This window comes from Littorina saxatilis, linkage group LG1 (assembly GCF_037325665.1).
Source record: "Littorina saxatilis isolate snail1 linkage group LG1, US_GU_Lsax_2.0, whole genome shotgun sequence".
NCBI lineage: Eukaryota > Metazoa > Mollusca > Gastropoda > Littorinimorpha > Littorinidae > Littorina > Littorina saxatilis.
In genome coordinates, this window is record NC_090245.1 from 106,284,326 (window position 1) to 106,304,583 (window position 20,258).

The 20,258-nt window shown below is 42.2% G+C and overlaps 1 protein-coding gene across 1 annotated transcript in view; it reads left to right on the forward strand.

Annotated features, from left to right (window-relative positions):
- The window catches only part of LOC138949269 (zwei Ig domain protein zig-8-like), a 344,604-nt gene that overhangs the window by 47,243 nt on the left and 277,103 nt on the right, over positions 1-20,258 (forward strand). The gene's annotated exons all lie outside the window — the stretch shown is intronic.

A 20,258-nucleotide genomic window follows, 5' to 3' on the forward strand; every position in this document is an offset into this window, starting at 1 on the left:
ACAAGGACTTAACATTTCTTACATACTGCTTGACTAAAATCTTTACAACATTGACTATATAAGAAAACACTTAACAAGGGTAAAAGGAGAAACAGAATCCGTTAGTCGCCTCTTACGACATGCTGGGGAGCATCGGGTAAATTCAGACCTGGGAACCCTGTTTTGCACTTAGAGTATTCTCAAAACAAACTTGGTGTTTTTCAGAAAATGGCGTACTCCACACAGCATTTGAACATCCATGATTCAACATGCTTCACACGCGTCCGCCACATCGTTAATTAAGTTTACCTATACATGTACATTCAAACAATCCTGACAAAAACTGTAATCATGTGTCAAAATACTGGATCGGCTTCAAGATGGGCTTGTGAATAAATAGTCTAGGAATTTTTCTCGTCGTATTTTTTTCCCACTGACGTACTGATTGTATTCTCGACAATCTTGCGTACGAGAATACGGCGAAATCGTATGGGTTCCCAGGTCTGTAAATTCTTCCCCCTAACCCGCGGGGGGTCTTTTTTGGAAATGCGCTTCAGACAAATGCCTTTGCACACGTTATGTTACTCACAGCAAAATGCAAGAATAATTGGGGACCATATGGGATGGGGCAAATTGGAGGGAGCAATTCGGGACACCACCATATATATCTACCAAATATTTACAATAGCTATCTTAGTACATGCATAACATGCTGTACCAATACACAATTTCTTTAAATAACTATGTAAGGATTATTGGCATTCTCCCGGAGCATGTTTCACGCTATCCTGCGATCAGGACAAGCGACTGACTGTGATGTGTATGCTGTGGCGGCGTGCGCTACATAAGAAACCTTTTTTTAAATTTGTATTAAATACAATCACCTGAGCCACGAATGGCTAGCTGACAGCGGCTATCTTTTACACAACAAATTCTGACTCTGATGAACTCGTGACCGCTGATTTTTAAGGCAAGGGGTATCATATTGTGCGCATGGCATACACATCCAAGTTGGTCGTTTGTCCCGATTGTGGGATACAGCCTGTCAGAGGCGTAGAGCGTGCTCGAGATGTTTTGAAAAACCTGACTGCAGTACAGGGATTTTTACACCTCCGGACTGCTGATAATTGGGGCGGGGATATAGCTCAGTTGGTAGCGCGCTGGATTTGTATTCAGTTGGCCGCTGTCAGCGTGAGTTCGATCCCAGGTTCGGCGGAAATTTATTTCAGAGTCAACTTTGTGTGCAGACCCTCTTCGGTGTCCGAACTCCCCCCCGTGTACACTACATTGGGTGTGCACGTTAAAGATCCCACGATTGACAAAAGGGTCTTTCCTGGCAAAATTGCTTTGGCACAGTTAATAATTGTCTATCTATACCCGTGTGACTTGGAATAATAGGCCGTGAAAGGTAAATATGCGCCGAAATGGCTGCAATTACTGGCCGTATAAAATTTCATCTCACACGGCATCACTGCTGAGCGCCTAGAACTGTACCCACGGAATATGCGCGATATAAGCCTCATTGATTGATTGATTGATAATCCTAACAGAATTATTTTCAAAAACCGTCTATTGCCTTGAAAGCAAACCTGGAATTTCTGATGCGAGTTGCCAGAAAGAAAGTTCACTAACAAGATCCAGGCCAACACCCCCCCCCCCCCCCCCCCCTAAATAACACTAAGGAGTGAGGTGAGCTTAAATAACTAATTAATTAATCAATCAATAAATTCTCTGCTGAAATCCCCAACTTCGCGCATCGAAGCTATGAAAAACAGGACACTGCCACGTTTCCATTCAGCTAAACGCCACACCATTTTCAAGAGGGGATGTCTCAGGAAGAAAGATGTGACGCTCCCGATTCATATGTTTCAGAAGACAGCCCACCTGAGAAAAAGAAGAACACAATATAGAAATAATAACAACCTGTCAACCACAAATACATTAAGTTTTTCAAACAGTTCACTAATCCGACAAACTCATGCTCGTTTCTGGTGCATTTGATAAAGCCAATTACGGGTAGATGCTAGACAACAGCAAAACCACCACCACATAACAACAACACAAGATTGTTTATGGTTGTTTACAGTCTCTTGAACACAGGAGTCAATCGAGACCGTATATATAACAACAAGAAGCATAAAAAAGCACTTCAGTTTGAAACCCAGGTTCAATGTAGTAAATGATATTGCATCAATGTTCCATCCATCCTCAGCACTTTCAAAACCAGTTTCTTCTAGGTCATACACACCTTTTCCTCGATTGATCTACAGTATATCAGATCACTATTGTTCTTTTATGATTTGCACCAAGGGAATGATTAACATTTCTGTCTTAGTCATAATGTAACAAGCTTTAAGCAAAAGCATAATATTCTACACATTCACATATTGTAAGGTTGAAGGGGTCTATGTCGACCAAAAGAAGGTGTATTCCCCATAGCCATAGGTGTTTTCCCTGTGTACCGGGAATACAGTTGGATTTTCTGTAGAGAAGTATAATATCGTACAATCTTGCGCCAAGCGCGTGACTGCGGTTAGATAGGAGAATCTATTTAAAATCCTGAAATCGCGTGCGGCATCCAGTCAAGCAAAACATGCTTCGACCGTTTATCAAAACGGATTTAGTTAAAGAAACATCTGCACCCCCACCCCCAACAGCCTGGTATTATGTTTTCCTCGCTGGTACTCTCGTCCATTGAATCACTTTCACTCTCGTAAGCTTGAAGTAACTCCATGGCGTCTAACGGAAGTATATTCCCTAGTGTATATGTACAGGAAATTAACATACAGGGAATACAGCCACTGTTGGTCGACATAGACCCCTTCTAAAGTGCTGCAGTGGTTACCTTTCCCTCCAAGGACCAAGCTGTTCATCCACTGTAGGGCTGACCGGGGTTCCCCCTTAGCAGAGTGAGTGGTGAATCCTGGCTGATAAATTTCCTTTCATTTTCCATGAATGAAGAATACCAGCTGGGTTCTTTTATTCATGGACCTGTGTTCTGCAACACACACAAATCAGCCACCAACTTGTAAATATATGTAAAAGAAAGCAAGTGGCAATCTGAATAACAGAATACAAAATGATCAATCCACACAATCATACTTCAGCACTGAAAGTCCACAAAATGAAGCACTGCTAGTACATGTACTTCTCATAATTTACTGAAACTTTACTCGTCAAAACAACCATTTGTTTTATCAACTTTACTCCATCGAACGCAGAAGAAGAAGAAGAATCAACTTTACTCGCATGTGGCGAGTATATTAACATTTCTACTCACCATTTACATGATTTAAACTCGCCATGGCGAGTAATTGAAAATACTCGCCACTTTCAGGCCTGTACTTGTGCATGAGATGTGTTTACCATCCATATGCCCAGACCATGCGCCCTTCTGTTGTGCTCAGAACAGTAAAGAGTTGCTTGCTGGGGTGGTTGTTCATAAGTTAACAGTTCACAAGAGGGCACAAACAAGAGCAAAAACACAGGTGCCTGATTCAAACTCATTCAAATGCAGAACCTTATTTTTGCATGAACAGAGTAAGACATGATTCTTACATAGCTGACCCTACCCCTGGCAGAAAAGTGCTTGAAATTGTCCATGTGGTCTCTATCAGTACATTTGATGCGTATTTGTGATACATATATACTGATATAGAGACAAGTAACAAGTGGACATTTCCTCTGACACCTCTACCATTTGTACACCTGCACAAATCTCCTGCCATAGACTACAAAAGGAAAACATACAAATCAAAACAAACACAAATTTAACCTAATGTTTACCTTTCAGCAGCAGAAAAGGCTGTGTTTTCTGTGGTGTCTCAGAGAAAAGCCACGGTGTTGGAGATGCAAAACTAGGCTGTAGGCAAGGTCCAACATCTTTAGCTGCACACACAAAAAGAAGAAGCAAGAAATCACATGACATAGATGACATTCCTCACTAGTACAAAACCACAACTACACTAGTCAACTACCAATGTAAGAATCATAGTCCTGCAAGATTACCCTCTTAAAAAGTAAGATTGCTTTCATTCAAACACTACCGTGGGACCAAACTCCCCCCACCCCCTCCTTTTTTTGAGTTTTTCCTGCATGTGTGTTGATGTTTCCATTAATTCCAAGCCCTGAAACTGTGAACTTGAGATCTTTATGTATGCACACAGTCACAGGCTTAATAAGCTATTCAGAAACCAAGCAGAGTCTGCACAACGTTAATTCTGAGAAATAAATCCCCACAACTGGTTTCAAGGCCACTATACCGACTGAGCTATTGCTTGCCATGCCAACCTCCACCCCCATTTGGAACACGCACAACTAGTATACCCATACACATGTAATAATACTGCTTGCCTTCCTCCCCCACCCTCCAAATCAATAAACACTAAATGTATGCAATCAGTAATCTTTTAGTTAGTAGTTGACTACCATCACTACTCTCTCCACACCCACCCACCCTCTTACACACCAGCGACACACCCCCATCACCCAATCATTTCCATGATTCTCTCTGCCATATAGTTATCCTAAACACTAACATTATGACACATTTGTTTTCCAATTAGGAACATTAAAAATTACTGTAAAAAAAATGTACAATCATGCACTCTCTGAGTCTGACAAGAGAGTGTGAGAAAAGTCAAGAAAGCAAGACATGTGTGACATAACTAAATCTTCTAATCTATTCCTGAGATTTACTCTTGACAGCTTAAAATGGAACCTCATGCACTTACTGTTCTGAATTGTAGAAATTGCTTGTAGTTATAGCAGCAAAGGCAGTTTTATTGGGTACCACCAGGTGTCACTCTGTCATCATCTGATCAAGAATTCAAGCAAATGGTTCAGCACTGAAACAGTAAATAGCAAGAGTGTACAGAAAAATACACAAACTTTCTCATTAATTTGTATCTTCAACTTCACATTTTTCATAAATAATGATACCTTACTTTGACTAAGTTTGAGTAGGATTAACATCATGCAGAAGTTAACTTGAAATAAAATAACTATACGTTACTCAATACGGCACTCAATGAGTCAATTGTCAGCAAAGGTGATAATCAATGCAAGGTAAAACCAAAGGATGCAACTCAGTCAGCAATTGCAAAAACTACATAATTCTAATCAAGCTGTCAGTTTCACTAGCTATCAGAATTCAAAACATGTTCTTGTTTTTGTTGTTGCTGTTGTTCATGACTACATCAATGTATCTCAGCATTTCTAGTTTCTACACTATAGCCATTAAATGTTCAACAACAACAAAAGAAGTGTCCCAATGTTTAAGGAAGCGCTGTTGCAAGTCACAATTGTTAGCAGTTGCTGAGAAAAGCTAATTGTCCTTACTGTAAGGCCTAAAAAAAAAAATAGGTGTGGTTACGGTAACCCGACCTACCCTATTTTTTTGGGCCGACCCTATAACTTTTTATTACATTTGTCAAAAAAATACCCCAAAAATACCCCAAGTAAACGAGTGCAGAAAACGCAATGAAAGCGAAAGCGCCCGAGTCGCACACTTATTTCCCTGTCAAGTAGGTTTAATTTGTACACATTAGAAAAAAAAGTTAAAAAAAAAAAAAAAAGTGATTGCCCACCTTCCTACCCTATTTTTTTTGGCTATGTTACCGTAACCACACCTATTATTTTTTTTGGCCTAAGTTGAGTAACAAATTATAAACAATTGCTGTTAACACTCATAGTACAAGACAGCAAACCACTGCAAAACTATAGTCATCTATCAATGTTATGCTTGCCATCCCACCCCCGACCCCAAACCAGTCTGAGTCCAAGCTAGGGTTCGTCGGGTGATCAGGAACAGACTTTTTTTTTTTTGTCTAATCTTCCTGTCAGTGTCATGCAACTTGAACTGATGTTGTACAATCTTGTAAATTATGATAATTTTGTACAATGAATTATCTTTTTGACTTCTTAAAATTATAACATGCACATACTGTCGGATGAGACCTTAAACCGAGGTTCAGTGTGTGTAGTGTACACACCTAGTGACGTATGCAAAAAGACTGAGCACGCAAAATAAAGATCTGTCAGCATTAAAGTGGCCTATAGAAACACGAACACACCCAGCATACACCTATCCCTGTGGTGTTACATCAGTACTACTAATACTACTAAGCGCCGGCGGCAGCCGAGTCACTGGTCTCACCACAGGGTGAGACAGCCACCACGAGGGAGGACTAGAACATCATCCAAGCGCCTTGAGCATACACCTAGTGTGTGGATATGTGTGCTATGTAAGTTGCATATCAATCAATCAAATATTTACTCTGTGATCTATGAGCGAGCTAAAATAATGAACTCCCCCCCCCCCCCCCCCCCTGTACGTGCAATCAATTTTAATCTCAGTTACCTACTCCTAGATCTATAGAATTTTACTTACGTGTCATTTGCAGGCCTTTGGACTAGATCTGTTTGGATGTCAGTCAGTAGTACTCCGTTGCTGCTCTCAGTTGCACGTCGCACCCATCTGCAGGACTCGGAAGTGACGCTCGTTTTGCTGTCAGTTCTGTAGTCGATGACCTCATACAGTGTGGCCAGAACATGGCGGCAATAACCATCCAATCTGCAACAGTTTACGCATTCAATGTAAATTGTAATGATGCATTTATACAGTGCTAAAATAGTTAACCCTCTCAACATGAATGACACTACTGTGTGCTTCCCCAGCACAAGCTGTTCAGACATTACACCAGATTTTAACTTTTAGGTTTTAAATGTCATTGGTACAATGACAAATACTAAAATAGGGAGTAATATATGAGTTGGACATCTTAAAGTTATGAAGTCGCAACACTAATGCTGAAAAGGTTAATTAATTTTTTAACACTTCAGTATAAAGCACACACAATGACTTCATCATTCTGCCCACAACTGTTGTTTGCATACACATGTATGTAGATCAGTTTAATTTAAATGAAATAGATAAGTTACAAACAGTGCAAGTCTACTGATGGCCTGTACCAAAGTTTGTTATGGCCTAAAAGTCAATCAACCATTAAAATAGTCCCCCCGCCCCAAAAAATAAAATAAAAATAAAAATTAAAAAAAAATACTGCCTGACATCCTGGTTAGTTAGTTAGCTAGCTTTACTTCCCTTTATCTTGGTGTAGATGTAAGGAAGAATAGACAGCCTGCTAAATGTGTTAACAATAACGAGCAAAATATGAACATACCCTCCCTTGCAGGTGCAGAAGGCTGACAAAATGCAGCTCCTTAGGTCCATGTCCACACTTGTCATTGCAATCCACTGTGAATAAAATTTTGCACCAGTCACTGGGTTCTTGGCTTCACTTTGCTTTTGACAGCAAAATAGCCATCTGTTGGGGGCTCTGATGGCAGTGATGGGATGCCACACGCTTGTATAAATTCTACCACATAATTATCCATCTCTCATCATCTGGAATCCTTCTGATTTACGATAATCCCGCACACTGGCAACAGACGCATTTGATGCACTGAGCTGGTACGTGCACACATCAAACTCAGAAAAGTCAGGTAGAATGTTTATGTTGGTACTTCCTGACAAGAAACCAGGATTCTGCAGAGCTCTGAACATTGCGTCGTCGTGGGTTTTCTGGACCGGCTAAATCGCGCAGTTTCAAGCCGATCACTTCGGCTCGATCCTCGATCAGCGCCTCGGGATCGATGGGCAACTTGATTTCAAATGCTTTCTGCACTAAATCGGACAGTTCATGCTTGCGGTAATCGCTAAACGTGACGCCTCTTTCACGCAAGAACGACTGTGACTCGCTCACAGATCTATACAGCTACAGATGGTAGGATTTCCCTTCGCTGACGCCATTGTTTGGCCCAAACAAGGGAAACTACTCTCATAGGTCAGTTTCCACTAAAAAGACGGGAGTTTATGCATACGCCCTATTGTTGATGGGTTTTTAAAATTTGTGACAAAAGAATTTAAACGTTCAAATGACTTACCACCCCCCTCTGATATGTCAGTTGCGAGTGTGTCTGTATGTGTTTGTGTATGTGTGTGTGTGTGTGTGTTTGTGTATGTGTGTGTGTGTGTGTCACTAGTGTACGTGTGTGTACGTGTGTGTGTCACAGTGTGTATGTGTGTGTGTGTGTGTGTGTGTGTGTGTGTGTGCGTGCGTGTGTGTGTGTGTGTGTGTGTGTGCCGGTGTGGGGGTGTGTCTGTGTGTGTGCCCGTGTGTGTGTGGTCACGTTGTGTGTGTGTGTGTGTCACGTGTGTGTGTCAGTGTGTCAGTGTGTGTCGGATGATCAGTGTGTGTGATCTAGGCCAGGGTGGACTCCCAAGGTTCCTGGGTTCCGGAAGTCCACCCACCCCCCTTACTGACTCCACAAATGTACCTTTTGCCTTTTTCTCTCTGCGAATGTATGTATTCATTTGCTAATTTGTTCGTTTGTTTGTTCGTTCGTTTGTTCGTTGGTTCGTTCGTTCGTTCGTTCGTTCAACAGTCCGTCCGACAGTCCTTCAGTACGTCCGTCAGTCCGTCCGTCCGTCAGTCAATCCGTTCTTCCTTCACTGAGTCCGTATCAATAAATTCCTCTTGTGCAGGGCCGAACTACAGCTAGGAGAGAGAGAGAGAGAGGGGGGGGGGGGGGATGTTCCTCATTGTTGGTGGGACAACCCCCCCCCCCCACCCTGGCCTAACCGTAAACCTCCTCCAAACGTTTGACAAATGCTCTGAAAATGCGCCAGTTTGCACATATTGTTTATTGTTTGCTTGTTTATTTGTTGTTTTTTTTGTTTGTTTGCTTGTTTGTTTGTTTGCTCGTTCGTTCGTTCGTTCGTTCGTTCGTTCGTTCGTTCGTTCGTTCGTTCTTTCGTTCATTCGTGGGTTGGTTCGTTCGCTCTTTCGTTCCTTCGTTATTTCCTTCGTTCATTCGTTCCTTCGTCCTTTTAGTCCGTCCGTATGTCCGTCCGTACGTCCGTCCGACAGTCTGTCGGTCAGTCCATCAGTCCGTCCGTCAGTCCGTCCGTCCTTCAGTCTGTATCAAAAGATTGCTCTTGTGCAGAGGGTTGAAGGAATACCCTGCAGGACCGGATCAGGAGGGGTTACCCGTAACACCCCCCCCCCCCCCCCACCCTCCCCCCACCCCCTGTCCATCGGTCCGCCCCTCAATCAGTCTGCCCGTTGGTCCGTCCGTCAGTCTGTCCGTCAGTCCGTCCGTCCGTCCGTCAATTCGTCCGTCCGTCCGTCCGTCCGTCCGTCCGTCCGTCCGTCCGTCCGTCCGTCCGTCCGTCCGTTCTTTGGTTCATTTGTTCTTTCGTTCGGTCGTTCTTTCCTTTGTTCGTTTCATTGCTTATTTATTAGCACACATCATTGTCAACTAGTGAATATCCTGAACAAGGCGGTGCGTGAGAATATCTTCTTGTTTGTTAGGATAAAATAACATCAGTTTGCTCTGAAACAAAACACACACAAATTCCGCTGCTTGAGCATCGTTTCAGTCTAACCGAAGTGAAGGTATACCTCATCTTCAGAAGGAGAATAAGCGACAGCATACTCTTCTACCATATAACATGTCACGTGAGGTCGTTCAGACCGGAGTGGAGGTATATCTCCGAGGGATCAGGGTATACTTTCAACCCGATGCACAAGCGTAGTTTATTGATACCTTAGTTTCGGTCGCACCGGTGTGTAATACCTCGAGAGAGAGAGAGAGAGAGAGAGAGAGAGAGAGAGAGAGAGAGAGAGAGAGAGGATCTCGATCGCCAACACCAAAACTTTTTAACGCGTCGGTGGGGACCTCTCACATCTCGCGACGTCATTTTCTCGTCGGGGTCTCGCAATTTCTCGTCTATTTGGATCGCGATTGTTTTCAGTTTCAGTGACTTGCTCTCATCAACGACCCTGGAGTGTGTTTTTTTCTTCTGTTTTTTTCCATCCATTTGTTTTTGCGGGTCTAAAGTCAGACTTTTATCTTCAATTTCCCATCGGCGGAGGCGTTGAAATAAAAACAAAAATAGTTGGTGCGAGGTTAGATAAGGGGGTGATAAGGAATGGGAGTGGGGGGATGCCCTTTGAAAAATAAATGTTGGAGGCAATCCTTCCAAAAGTTCTCTTTACTGGTGTACAAGCACGGAGCTTTTTCCATGACTTTTGAGTGCACGATTTTCATTAAGAGACAGTTTTCAGCCATTTGTTTTGCGTGCTGATAATTATGGAAAAAGCCTTTTTGTCAATTTAACTCTAGATCTCAGAACAGCCTTGATCTAAACAGCTGAATTGCCCATTTGATAGATCCATCAGATTAGACATTGCAATCATGAGAATCATGCCTTCAAAAAATCTCACACAAAAAAGATAAAAGATAATCGTCAGGTTTGATTAAAACGTTGATTCTTGAAACTCCTTCCCTGCATGATCCTTTCATTTCTCTTTCCTCTGACTGCGAATTAATGTGATGAACAATTTTTACATTTTTTCAAAACGGTGAATATTCTGACAGGCAGTTTGGCAGAAGACAACCCACTTGAACAACCGAGTCCGTCTACGCTTGTCGGGAAAAGCTATTGCGCGAGAATAGACGGGGTTCAAAGCCTCGCTTTGCTGCCATTACAACAAACTGTGACGAAAGCATTTCAACCTCAGCCAATCAAGTCGCTCTAAACTTGCTGCAAAGGAAAACAACTCTTAGAAGCAATTGGGAAACAACTTGAGGGGGGAAATGTTTGCTCTCGCTTTTTGAACAATCAGACCCCGCCGTTTTGGCTTATTTGACAAGCAGCTAAGCCTATTTTGTGAGATAATTATCCCCCTGTGTTTTTCTCGCGGTGTAGGTTTTGTAGTGCCTTCTTCTACGGTTGGTTTCTAGTGCTGTTTTTGATTCATTAACCATCGTCCTTGGTCGAAGCTGCGTTTGCCAACATCCACTTGAATGTATTGTTTTAAGCTCGAGTTAACAGTGTCGAGTTCAGCGCTTGGCGTCTTCTTGCGATTTCCATGCCGTAACGAAGCCATTGACGTTCCTCTGTTCTCGGCTCACTTTACACTTGAATTAAATAACTTTCGTATTCTTTCACTCTCTCATCTTTTATATTTAACCGCATTTTTCATTGAATATTCTCTCTCAACGTGATAAAGTTTGCCATTGATTTTAAGATTTTTTTCGCTCGAACTCGTTCCAATACCCGTTAATTGCTCTGGGAAGCCGCTTCAATGCTTTCGCGCAATTAAAATTGAATGCTGGAAAAATGTCGTCCTTTTGAGGTTTCCGATGGGAGCTGCTTCCTTGGGTCGCCTTGGGTTTTGGGTGTCACAGCTTTACACGCGATATGGGGGCGGGGTGACGAGAGAGAGAGAGAGAGAGAGAGAGAGAGAGAGAGAGAGAGAGAGAGAGAGAGAGAGAGAGAGAGAGAGAACGGCTGAGCAAGCAACATTTTTTATCATCTTACATAGGGTTCGGGTTAAGAGAGAGACAGAGACAGATAGAAACAGAGACAGAGAGAGACAGATAGCCAGGAAGGGGGAAAAAAGACTGTAAATCTTTCTTCAGGATATGTTATTGAAGTTAATTACCGGACACGAGTTGAATTATACCGTTTGATCCAGCTGTCGTCTGTTTGAATGAAAAACATGACGTGCCAACCTCGAGAACATCACGGAAGATGAACAGTTGTTAAACTTGCAGATTGCTTCGGAATCAAAAAGTCCGTGCAGAAAGGAGTCCGTGATGATTTAATGCACATGACTGTGATTGATGAGGGATTAATAAGCACACACACACACACACACACGCGCGCGCTCACGCACGCACGCACGCACACACACATACACACGCACACACATAACACGCGCGCACGCACGCACGCACACACGCACGCACCACACACACACACACGCACGCACGCACACGCACACATACACACACGCACGCACGCGCGCACGCACGCACACACGCACACACACATGCACACACACACACCACACACACACACACACATACATACATACATATGATATACACACACGCACACACACACACACACACACACACACACACACACAACCCTACAGCCTAAGCCATTTTCTTTGGACACTACTAATTAGGCTAATGAGTTTAACCTTGAGATAACTCAATCATTGCCAAAGTGATAGCACTTGTTCCCGCTTTTTACTAATTGTGCCTACTTACTGCTTTTTGGGGGCCACCGTGAATGACAGGCGGCGCCAGCAGGCTTACTGCATGGGGGAAAGTCGCGTGCTCATTTGGATAAACAAAAAATGTTGGTGCCAAAGCAAAGTCAGAACTGGGCTTCGGTGAACACATTCTGCCAATACAGACTTGGCTGGATACTTTATGTTAAAAAAGAAAGAATCAAAAAACAAGAATTGTAGGTTATTGAAACGTGTAACTATTGACAAAAACAAAACGTTACATCAACAGTACGTCGATCCAGTAGTCTTTACTGCCAAAAATCCTGGCTCCAGATTAACTTATCTTAAAATAGTCGATGAAACTCGCTTGCAAGATGTCGGCGAGGGAACGAAAAAAGAAAGATATTTGTTTCCTCTCAAAAGGACTGGAAAAGCCTACTGACTTTATCTTCTTTATATTGAATCCAACATGGACAATATAAGATACACATGGCCAAATGTATGGGACATCATAATAGAGAGTCCTTGCGATAAGACCCACGAAGATTGTTGAATTCTAAAATTGGTTTTTATGCTGAAGCCTGGATTTGCATGCAATAATTCTCATTATTTTGATCCAGGAACAGATAACGGCTCATAGGTAAAGTCTATCCCCGAAAAGAACAAAAATGCGGAAGACAAAAATTCGCAAGGTTAGTGAGTTCTGACCACTTCAGCAGCTACCTGGATTTCGCAAAGAATTCTTGGCCGTAAATCTTAGTTATTGTATCTAATTAAATTGAAAGCCTGCTGTGTGCTGTTGATGGAGCGTCTGCACGAGCTGCGTCTTGTTTTTTGATTGCCACTTCCTGTGACCATGCTCTGTGATGAAAAAGGCTGGAAAGGCTGGCGGAATGCACGTGCAAATTACGAGTTCTAGAGTCTTTCCAGTGAAGATTTTGCACTGAATTGCATTCTGCTGATTGATGTTGAAGCTGATTTTTGGTTTATGTTGGATTTTTTAGCGACGTGTGTGTGTGTGTGTGCGTGTGTGTGTGTGTGTGTGTGTGTGTGTGTGTGTGTGTGTTGGCGTCATGATAGCGCGTACGAATGTTCTACGTATGCGAGTTTGATATTTTACCCTTGTTTACATACATTTTCTTCTAGCCTTCGACATAACTTTATATCATGCATGAACTTTTCAGTCTGCTTTCACAGGTGCCATGAGCATGTGTATGTGCGCAGACACGCGTCTGTGTTTGGCTGTGTGCATGTACGTACAATCAACTCATGCACGCGCGCGCGCGAGTGTGTACATGTGTGGGTGTGTGTCTGTCTGTGTCTGTGTCTGTGTCTGTGTGTATTGTCCGCTTGACTGTGTGTCGGTGCCAATGCGCGCGCGTATTTTTATGTGCCAGCATGTTTATATCCAAATGTACGGGCATGTGTGTGTGTGTGTGTGTGTGTATGTGTATGTGAACGCGCGCGCGTATGTGTGTGTGTGTGTGTGTGTGTGTGTGTGTGTGTGAATGCTATTTTTGACAGAGTGGCTGCTAAAAAAACCAGTGCTGGTGACCTTTTGTACACTGACAGAAATGTCAGAGTGTGTGTGCCTCTTTCCTGCCGTGGCCTTTCCGTGTCGCGATCACTCTGCATTGACAAGACAAAAACATGCCACTGTCGATACACACCGTTTCCAACAGCGACCTAAAAAAGTATCCTGTCTGTATTTTTGGTTTGTAACATCACAAGCAAGATGTCGACTGTCTCAGAATTCCTGTCCAGATTCTGTGTGGCATTTACCTATAGATGTTGGTATATGTACAAGAAGAGACTTTCGTAAAGTCAAAGGCTCATCTGGTATCACAGGGGGGGGGGGGGGGGGGGGGGGGGGGAGAGAGAGAGAGAGAGAGAGAGGAGAGATTAGAGAGAGAGATCGAGAAAGGGGGAAGAGAGAAAGGAAGGGAGAGAGTAGAGAGAGAGACTGAGAGAGAGATTGAGAAATTGAGAAAGAGGGGGGAGAGAGAGAGAGAGAGAGAGAGAGAGAGAGAGAGAGAGGAGAGAGAGTGAGAGAGGGAGAGAGAGAGAGAGGAAGGGAGAGAGCACAGAGAGAGTAGAGAAAGAGATGAAGAGAGCGTTAGAGAGAGATAGAGAGTGAGGGGGGAGAAAGAGAAACGAAAGGAGAGAGTAGAGAGAGAGGGACAGAGACAGAGAGAGAGAGAGAGAGAGAGAGAGAGAGATAGATAGATAGACAATGACAATGACAATGACAATTCTTTATTTTACGAGGGTAACAGAATAAGCATTGGTATACTTTTTTGCATCTGGCCCTCGCCCTAAAGAGGGACTAAATCTACTATAATAACTACTACTACATACTTACATAATTAGTAAAACAGTATAAGTTTATGTACATAAGTGCATTATATGAAACATTGTAGTTTATAAATGTTCATGACAAGGTGCAAAGCAAAAATTTGCAAGTCAATTAGAGTCAGAATACTATATGCAATAGTACATCAACTCTGTAAGACAATGGATATTATGCAGAACATCATAATTTCGTGAACAAAACAATAAATCAAAAGTGAGTGACTGTGTCCCAAAGGACATAACAATCAAGAATATACTATTTTCATTAAATGGGATATATATTTGTTTTTGAAAGAATCTGTGCTGGTAGCTTCCCGTAAGGCATTCGGAAGAGCGTTCCAGAGACGGCCACCTGAATAAACTAGACTAGACTTAAATAAGTCTATCCTAGGAAGAGGAGTGTTAAATTTCATAAGGTGGTGTGAATTCTTCAAAGAGAACTTTGAACAAATGGTTTGGGGTAGAGTTTCGGATATAATTTTATGCATAAAGCTTCCTTTGTTAAAAAGCAGTCTTGACTTTAGAGGTAAGATCCCTAAATGTATGTAGTCTAACTCTGTGAGGGTAGTGTGCTTTAGTAATACTACTTTTAGCGCTCTTTTATGTAATCTGCTGAGTGGTTTTAAGGAATTTTCACTTGCGGAGTCCCATAGAGTGGATGCGTAATCAATAACAGATTGAATATGAGCAATGAAGAATAACTTTCTGGTTTGGCAGTTCAGGAAGTGTTTAATTCTAGATAAGAGATACACTTTCTTAGACACCACTTTACTAAGTTGCTCTATGTGGGTTGACCAAGACAAGTTGTTATCGATATTAACACCCAGCAGTTTGTGATGGTCGACTGTTTCCACTATTTCACCATCTATCATTAAAGCAGGACCAGCTGAACAAATATTCTGGCGTTTTTGTCTTGTTGTTATGACCATATATTTGGTTTTCTTTGGGTTAAGAGACATATGGTTTAGTTCAGTCCACTCTGTCAACTGGTTTAAACTCCTTTGAAGTGATTCTGATAAGCGAGTTACATTTGTGTTGCTGGAGTGAATTGTGGTGTCATCTGCAAAAAGTTCACATACATTTTGAATATGTAGGGGGAGGTCATTAATGTATATAGAGAAGAGGAGGGGTCCTAAAACCGATCGTTGTGGCACACCGTATTTTACTTCTTGCATGCTCGACGCCGAGGCGTTTGTTAGTACAGTCTGTTGTCTGCCGGTGAGAAATGAACTAATAAGTTTGACAGTTTCGATTCCGACGCCATACAATGCAAATTTTCTCAGTAATAACGTGTGATCAATAACGTCAAAGGCTTTAGCAAAATCAACAAAAATGGCACCACAGAATTCATTGTCGTTTATTTTCTCCAGCCATTGATCAACAAGAGAAACTAAGGCAGTATGGCAGGAATGGTTAGCTCTAAAACCCGATTGTTTAGGGTGAAGTAAATTGTTTTGGTTAAGATGCATTAGAATATGTTTGTTAATGTGTTTTTCAAGTGGTTTTGATAAAACAGACAATATTGAAATTGGCCTATAGTTTGATGGGTCTTTTTTATCACCTGATTTAAACAGAGGAATGACTTTAGCCTGTTTCAGGGCGACTGGGAAATAATTTTTGTCTAAACAAAGATTATAAAGGTAAGTGAGTGTTTCAGAAATTACAGGGGCTGACAATTTAAGAATCCTACCATCGAGGCCGTCGATTCCCCGGGAGCCTGTTTGCTTAAGGTGTGTAAGTGCGCAACAAAATTCAGGTACTGTAAGTAGAGGAATATTCGCTTGACTTGAAACTTGTTTCGACGCACAATATTCTTCTAACACTTTCAAATTGTTCAAATTGGATTTGTCATTTGTAATAATTTTTTCAGAGAGAGAGAGAGAGAGAGAGAGAGAGAGAGAGAGAGAGAGAGAGAGAGAGAGAGAGAGAGAGAGAGAGAGGGAGATGAAGGGAGAGAGTAGAGAGAGAGAGAGAGAGAGAGAGAGAGAGAGAGATGAAGGGAGAGAGTAGAGAGAAAGAGAGGGGTGCTGAAAGAGGGGCGGTGAGAGAGAGACAGAGAGACAGAGACAGAAAGACAGAGAGACAGAGACAGAGAGACAGAGAGACAGAGACAAAGACAGAGAGACAGAGACAGAGACAGAGAGACAGAGACAGAGACATAGAGAGTCTTACTTAAACTCATGTCATATCAGAAAGAACTCTTCAGCCGCGTTCATGTACCGTCAAGACTTCCGCAGGCTCCCTGGTCAGTTATCTCGGCAATCCTGCACAGTCCTTGAACGATATACATTCTTCCCATACCTCGGATAGTGCATGATGGACGATTCTATTTTCATGATTTTTTTTCACGTGCACGCCTCCTCGTACCGATAGTGTATGAGTTAGTGCCCCGAATGGTCATCTTCGTCCGCTGCGCAGCTAGCGTATACAGTGGAACCCCCGTTGGAAATCAACCGAAAATCTGAGAAAATCTGGTCTTTAAAGGGAGGGGGTATTAAAATCAAGGGTACTTTACAGAGTTCCTGAATTGAACATTTCAGAAATCAAGATCTTAAAATGGTAGAGGTCTGAAATATGAGTGTCTTAAAAGGCGGGTTCCACTGTACCCTTAAAGATAAGACCACCAGCAAGCTGGACCTCCCTTCATTATGTATAAACCCGGGATTGAGTTGGTTGGGAGGGGGTTAGAAATAAACATTTTGCTGAAGTAGGTGCCCAAAAAGGTGGGTGTGTTTTGCGAGGTGGAGGAGAGAGTGTGAGGGTTCAAATGGTTTAGATGACACAAAAAAGCAGTGCTCTTCTTCTTCTTCTTCTTCTTCTTCAATTTAGTGAGGAAATCCCTGTAGAGGGCAACTATCATCAATACATCCTCTAACTACATACATTCATATTGGACAGCTTAGGGTCAGTTTGGATAAAATTAAGCCGGATCACACGTTTTAAGTGTGTGTTGTATATGTAAATTTAAATAGAATTTATTTCAATTTCGAGATAACATACTAGGCGGACAAAGCTAAACCGTTCGCGAGACACACACGAAAACAAGCCCTATACACTGTTGGTAATAAGACGCGTAGACCTACACAGTTAGGGTTATGGTTAGGGTTATTATTATCAATTCAGTCAAGCGATCGACGTTTTACACCTGTGTTGCCCACCTGCCGCTGCAATCAAAGGCCTCTCTAATCAGACTTCCTTGCTCCAACACCGCATACCTACAGCGACTGAGACATTACGGACAGGTGATTGGCGTTTTCACCTGTTTCATCCCCAATAAAATTCGCACCCAGGTCAAAAAGGGAAGGTCGACTCTGGTACAGTGCTCTAAATGTTGCCCTGGGTGTGAAGAACACTTGAGAAAGGGGAGAGAAATGGGAAGACTTGTGAGGATAAAACCCACTGGGGGTATGTATTTCCTAGTGGGGGGGGGGGGGGGGGGGGGGGGGAGACCCACATGCCGTGTCAGTCGGAAAAAAATTACTAAAACATAAACTTCCCAAAAAACCCATTCAAGATCCATTACTAATCAGTAGCTGCACCGTTGCAACTTCTCGAACACAGCCGGCCCTTCCTCTCCTCTTCCTCTGATAGCACCAACGCGTTGGCGTCCTCATTTGTAGCGGTCGAATCAAGACAGACCTTTTCCCCTACACGCCCGGTTTACTGGCAAAGAAGTGATGGATGTTTACGCCTGTGTTATTCTCACCTGTAAAATAAACGGAGCATCTGAAGTGCCTGAGAGGTTTCTTTATCGTTGATTATACCTTTGACGTCCAGTCGTAACGCCAGCATGTCGTTCAGACCGCGCAGCAAGAGGTCCGCCTTTGAAGCTTGACATTTTCATTTTCTTGGGCATCAAGTTCTGTTTGTATTGTAAATGGTGTTCCATGTTTTTGTTGTAGATGGTGTTCCATGTTTGAATTGTAAATGGTGTTCGATGTTTGTATTGTAAATGGTGTTCCATGTTTGTATTGTAAATGGTGTTCGATGTTTGTATTGTAAATGGTGTTTCATGTTTGTATTGTAAATGATGTTCCATGTTTGTATTGTAAATGGTGTTCCATGCTTGTATTGTAAATGGTGTTCCATGTTTGTATTGTAAATGGTGTTCCATGTTTGTATTGTAAATGGTGTTCCATGCTTGTATTGTAAATGGTGTTCCATGTTTGTATTGTAAATGGTGTTCCATGTTTGTATTGTAAATGGTGTTCCGTGTTTGTATTGTAAATGGTGTTCCATGTTTGTATTGTAAATTGTATTCCATGTTTGTATTGTAAATGGTGTTTCATGTTTGTATTGTAAATGATGTTCCATGTTTGTATTGTAAATGGTGTTCCATGCTTGTATTGTAAATGGTGTTCCATGTTTGTATTGTAAATGGTGTTCCATGTTTGTATTGTAAATGGTGTTCCATGCTTGTATTGTAAATGGTGTTCCATGCTTGTATTGTAAATGGTGTTCCATGTTTGTATTGTAAATGGTGTTCCATGCTTGTATTGTAAATGGTGTTCCATGTTTGTATTGTAAATGGTGTTCCATGTTTGTATTGTAAATGGTGTTCCGTGTTTGTATTGTAAATGGTGTTCCATGTTTGTATTGTAAATGGTATTCCATGTTTGTATTGTAAATGGTGTTCCATGTTTGTATTGTAAATGGTGTTCCATGTTTGTATTGTAAATGGTGTTCCATGTTTGTATTGTAAATAGTGTTCCATGTTTGTATTGTAAATTGTGTTCCATGTTTGTATTGTAAATGGTGTTCCGTATACTGTCCGCCCGAGAAGGAAAAACTGTCACAAATCATTTAAGGGAAAATGTGTACGATTCAGACATGGCATCGTTCGAGCACTTTCAAAATGTCATGACACCAGTTGTTGCAACTGCGGTACAGAAATTTGTAAACAGTTTTGTTTTAACTTTGGCTCGGGGGTGATTCCACCAGAGACGACAACTGTTTCTTGAATTCCGCGTCCTGAACATAGCTGGAGATTGATTTGAAAACAAATATCAACGCTGTGTAATAATGAACAGAAAGAGGGGACCATTACATGATAAAAAAGGCTTAAGACACCTTATCAGCCATAGACAGATTTTGTGATTGGATGATATTTGATATCAGTTTAATAAATGTGTGTCTGTCTACCTGTCTATCTGTGTGACTCGATCGATCCATGCTACCGGGGGAAGGATTATTTACACAGACCGATCACTGATGACGGTGTCAACTCAAGGCTGGCTTACTTGTGTCTTCATCCATGGCAGATACGTTATAACCGCCCGCCCTGAAGGACATAGTCTTGTGCTGGCAGATTTCTTTTTAAATCACAAAAAGAGCAATGACACAAACAAGAGCACTCTATTTTACACCATTCTTATGCACCTAAAAAAAAGAAAGAAAGATCTATTTTTATTGGAGCGTCTTAAATATGAACTTGACACTTTCATGCTCTCGTTATTCTCTCGTCGCTTCTTTTCTTAGGCCATGGATTTCTTTTTGGCGTCGGTTGTGAGAGAAAACATTGACGCAGACATAACCCTGTGTGCAAGCCTCTCTTCTCCCCCATTGTCACGGGTGTTTGGCTTTTATCGCCGCTTCCAACACTTGCACAGTTATCTCCCTACATGTGTTCAACTCATTAGCACAAAACGTCTCTTTTTGTCTTGCCTCCCCCCGTCCTCCCAACCCCCTCTCCCCTACCCCCCCCCACTCCGCCCCCTCCCCCCCCCTCCGACTCCCCTTCCTCTGTAACTCACCTACCTCTATTACTCTGCTCAACTCTTTTTCTCCTCTTCACGGTCTTTTGTGTTCGTCCGTTTAGGCCTAAAAAAAAAA